Source organism: Ranitomeya imitator, chromosome 3, assembly GCF_032444005.1.
Source record: "Ranitomeya imitator isolate aRanImi1 chromosome 3, aRanImi1.pri, whole genome shotgun sequence".
NCBI classification, from domain to species: domain Eukaryota; kingdom Metazoa; phylum Chordata; class Amphibia; order Anura; family Dendrobatidae; genus Ranitomeya; species Ranitomeya imitator.
In genome coordinates this window covers 202,201,806-202,206,344 of record NC_091284.1, presented here as the reverse complement: position 1 = coordinate 202,206,344, position 4,539 = coordinate 202,201,806, and the positions used below count along the sequence as shown (strand labels likewise).

The 4,539-nt window shown below is 39.0% G+C and overlaps 1 long non-coding RNA gene across 1 annotated transcript; it reads right to left on the bottom strand.

The window, feature by feature from the left end:
* Positions 1 to 3,512: 3,512 nt before the first annotated feature.
* LOC138671996 (uncharacterized) lies at positions 3,513 to 4,335 on the bottom strand. The gene is made up of 3 exons (XR_011319523.1): positions 4,170 to 4,335; positions 3,991 to 4,074; positions 3,513 to 3,589 (listed from the first exon to the last, which is right to left on the bottom strand). It is a non-coding gene; the product is annotated as an uncharacterized lncRNA (long non-coding RNA).
* Positions 4,336 to 4,539: the final 204 nt, after the last annotated feature.

Sequence of the window (4,539 nt, the reverse complement as noted above, 5' to 3'; positions counted from 1 at the left end):
GCGTACTCAGGACAAATTGTACAACGACTTTTGTGGTCCAATTTCTCCTGTTACCCTTGGTAAAATGAAACAAATTGGACCTGAAGTAAAAATTTTGTGAAAAAAAAGTTAAATGTTCAATTTTTTTAAACATTCAAAAAATTCCTGTGAAGCACCTGAAGGGTTAATAAACTTTTTGAATGTGGTTTTGAGTACCTTGAGGGGTGCAGTTTTTAGAATGGTGTCACTTTTGGGCATTTTCTGTCATATAGACCCCTCAAAGTCACTTCAAGTGTGAGGTGGTCCGTAAAAAAATGGTTTTGCAAATTTTGTTGCAAAAATGAGAAATCGCTGGTCAACTTTTAACCCTTACAACGTCCTAACAAAAAAAAATTATGTTTCCAAAATTGTGCTGATGTAAAGCAGACATGTGGGAAATGTTGTTTATTAACTATATTATGTGATATAACTCTCTAATTTAAGGGCATAAAAACTAAGAGTTTGAAAATTGCTAAATTTTCATAATTTCCGACAAATTTTTGTTTTTTTCACAAATAAATGCAAGTCATATCGAAGAAGTTTTACAACTATCATGAAGTACAATATGTCACGAGAAAACAGTGTCAGAATCACCAGGATCCGTTGAAGCGTTTCAGAGTTATGACCTCATAAAGTGACAGTGGTCAGAATTGTAAAAATTGGCCCTGTCACTTAGGTGAAAACAGGCTTTGGGGTGAAGGGGTTAAAGCAACCAATCATAAGTCCTACAAAGATAAGTACCATTCTTAGATGAGGGCAAAATATGTTATGTATTAAATTTATTTAACACCCATATTCCTTCATGCTAAAAAGGGAAAAAAATATTCAAGTATCAGGAAAATAAACACATTAAGCAGATAGCAATAACGTCTAGATCCATTGTGTTCTCAAGAGACCCAAGGAATATTTGTTGTAAACAAATTTAATAAATAACATATATTACCCCTATTTATGTGTGCTTGTTTTCATTTAGGACTTATTTTTTCAAAGTTGTTAAGGCAAAATATCAGTCTGTTGCCTTGAGAGATCTCAATCCCTATTATTATTCTACTTGATTTTGTTTTAAACATTTGTAGCTCATCTATGCATTTTTTACACTCTCCATCATTAGTTAAGTTGAGTACATGCAAAAGATTTGTGGCTAAGTGCAATAGTCACAAATGTAATCACTTTTTTTGCAGATACGGCTTGACATTGAGTGTCACATATTATTTTGAGTGATAATATTTAAATAGTCACAAATGTTTTGTGCAACGCATTTTGTAAATGTTGCAAAAGCAGCTGTGACAATTTGAGTGGGGCTGGAGAGGAACATGGGTGGGTAACGGTGGCTATGCCTGTTTGGTAAATCTATGGAAAGTTTCTTACAGAAGAAATGTTACATGAACGTGTACGCCACTGATTACATGCGCTAAATTAAGTGATATGCACTTCTTAAAGAATTATGAATAGTGTTGAACATTCCGATACCGCAAGTATCGGGTATCGGCCGATATTTGCGGTATCGGAATTCCGATACCGAGTTCCGATATTTTTGCGATATCGGGAATCGGTATCGGGAAGAAGAATCATGTGTAAAATAAAGAATAAAAATAAAAAATATTGATATACTCACCCTCAGACGTGCCTTGGTTGTAACCGCTGCAACCGCCATGCTTCCCTTCCTAAGAATAAGCGCGTGAAGGACCTGCGATGACGTCGCGGCTTGTGATTGGTAGCGTGAGCAGTCACATGAGCGGTCATGCGACCAATCACAAGCCACTACGTCATCGAAGGTCCTTCACGCGCTCATTCTTAGGAAGGGAAGCATGGCGGTTGCAGCGGTTACAACCAGGGCGCGTCCGAGGGTGAGTATATCAATATTTTTTATTTTTATTCTTTATTTTACACATGAATATGGATCCCAGGGCCTGAAGGAGAGTTTCCTCTCCTTCAGACCCTGGGAACCATTACAGGATACATTCCGATATTTGTGTCCCATTGACTTGTATTGGTATCGGATATCGGTATCGGTGATATCCTATATTTTTTGGATATCGGCCGATACAATCCGATACCGATACTTTCAAATATCGGAAGGTATCGCTCAACACTAATTATGAACATTTTAGTTGTGAACGCGTACCTGTAATAAAGACTTGTGCATGAAATGCTAGTCCTAATGAATTAGTCCATAGGTGTTTTATTACATATTGAAAATCCGCTTGTAATTTACGTATTCATCTTTCCAGCTTATTTAAGTTGACCTGTACAATCTATAATCTTGCAGTGTATTGAGTTTTCATAGTCGTTTCGTAATAGAAAAAAGTAGACACTTAACTTTTTACTCTATTGTTTCAGCATTCTTAAACAAGTTGGATCCAATACAGAATTTTAAACTATTCTATTGCTATCTTTAGTCCATGCCGAGAAATGGATAAAATCTTGTATCATGTTGATATGTGACAACATTCTTTAATAGATTTAAGAAAATGCTTGTTTTCTTTTGGTATTTTGGATTGCCTAAAGCTAAATAGTTTGCTAAGTCAGTCTTGATGGTTTTCAAAGATATGTGCATGGACACTGAAAAAAGAACGAATTGAAGTTACAAATCTAAAAGGTGTAATTTCTTTAAAAATTAAGCTTTTCTGAGTATTTAACTTACATCAAAATAAGAAGATATTGAACTGAACTTAGCTATACTGCATAACTCAAGTGAATGGTTCTTTACTAGAAAAGGGCAAACCCGAACAATAAACTTTGGGGTCCATACCATACACCTAGTGTTCAAGCATGCACCTGGAAGGTGGACCTCTCCATGAAGTCTGTGTTACTCTTCAGGTTCAGCAACCAAAACATCGGGTTTTTCCCATGCTGCCATCTGCATGACAGTGCAAGAAACACCAGCTGCTCTGATAGGCTGTAAGATCATTACCATTGTGGTTCCCACACTGTGAGATGACAGCATGAGGCAGCAGTTGTGATCGACAGTAAAAAAGGTTGCATCCAGTCACATGAATTGGCTTGATAAGAGAGTACTACTCTATTCAGCCTACGCAGGCTGTCGCTGATAACAGCATGTCCAATATCAAAAATTACCGCACACTTGAAGCTGGTATGATGCAAATATATAACAAGTTTATTGTGTTCACAAAACAGGTTGCCACAAAAAGGAAACAAAAAGAGCAGATAGAAACCCAACGTTTCGACCCTCCCGGGCCTTATTCATGGAGTTACTACGGGAGTAAAGAAAACAGATTTAGACCTGGCAACATAAAGAAGGATAAAAACAATGATAAACCATGTGAATAAACTGAAATATATACAAGTTTATATACACCAATACATGGAATATAAATAGGCAAACAAACGATATCTACACATATTTACAAAAAGAGGAGCCAGAGATGGTAGGAGACTACTGAGAAAGGACAACAATCTCTATAAACAAGTGTCTGCCATATCTGTTCAAGGAGGTACCTATCAGGAATAGGGCTGAGGCATAAGCTAGTTACCTTGATGCACGCTAGGATACATATGTAGGTGGCAGGCATAGGGTAGGAGGGCAAGTCCCTTGGTATATAAGCTGTCGCTGTGGTGGATAATGAAATAGCAGAGTTATATACGGATGGAATAAATACATACACACACATATACATATATATACATATATACATACACACATATACACATACACACATATACACATACATACACACACACACATACACACATACATACACACACACATACATACACACACACATACACACACACATACACACACACATACACACATACATACACACACACACACACATACACACACACATGCACATATAGAGGGCGCACTGAGACATCCAGATAAGACCCAAATAATAATCCCTACTATATATATTTCAGGGGGCATGACTGCAAGGATGTACACAGAGGGGGTGGTAGAATAGTTGTCCACAAATGATATCGGTGTAGTCAGAAAGTTAGTGTCATTACCTTAACCTGGAACAGGCTGGGAATATGCTGTTCTGTAATGCAAAGCGATAGTGGCACACAGAGGCTGTGACATCCGTAGTGGGCCTGTTAAAGATATATAGGGGTGCAGTCTAAAGGGTACTGTAAGGCAATAGTGGTACAATGTAATGGGTGGGCTGGAGGTGGACCAAGCAGAGTACCTGTGTATAGCTGGATGACCCGTGCGGGCAGCACTCCTGAGGCTTGTAGTGACGTGAATGGAGGGTGCTGGATGAGCGGCGCTCCTGCGCCCTGCTGCTGCGGCATGTGAGGGAACTGGGAGCTGCTCAGTTTAAATGCTGTAGCCGGCATAGCTGCACCGGAAATGAGCCCCTTAAAACCGGAAGTGATGTGGCTCTCTGTGTCAGAGACTCCGAGCATGCTCAGTAGGTGCTGAGTGCTCGCGTGGGCAGCAGAATGCCAGGAGTTAGGCGTCCCTGTCTATAGTCACATGCACCAATAGGGCTGCTTGTCAGCGTCTGAATGAATCTATGTGACCACTAGTGAAACCACACATGCAGGACTGTTTTA